This window comes from Sesamum indicum, linkage group LG4, assembly GCF_000512975.1.
Source record: "Sesamum indicum cultivar Zhongzhi No. 13 linkage group LG4, S_indicum_v1.0, whole genome shotgun sequence".
Taxonomy (NCBI): domain Eukaryota; kingdom Viridiplantae; phylum Streptophyta; class Magnoliopsida; order Lamiales; family Pedaliaceae; genus Sesamum; species Sesamum indicum.
The window spans coordinates 910,423-910,832 of record NC_026148.1 but is presented as its reverse complement, the minus strand read 5'-3'; positions in this window follow the sequence as shown (position 1 = coordinate 910,832).

The following is a 410-nucleotide window of genomic DNA, read 5'->3' as shown; positions in this document are numbered from 1 at the left end:
TCTCGCAATGATAGTTGGCTATAATTTTTTCAAATATGGTCTAAAATATTTGTTATGACTAAAAATTATGGCAAAAATATTTAATTTTTATGATCGATAATTTAATTTTTTTAATTAATTTTTGTTTTACCATGATTTTATGACATAGCGAATAATAACGTTTATGTAAATAAATTCAGTTTGAAATGGATAATAGTTTAATAAGCATAAAATAAAGGGGCCAAATGGTAATATTGAGGAAATAAAAGTTGCAAAGATTGATGACCAATCACAATATCCAAGTTGTAAGAAGCAATCAATTCCAAAAACGTTAGTACTGCATCTGCATTTGCATTTGCATGCATGTGTGGTTCTTATGCCTTCCACTCTTCTCATCAATGAAAACAGACTTGATTAGGACAATCATATCA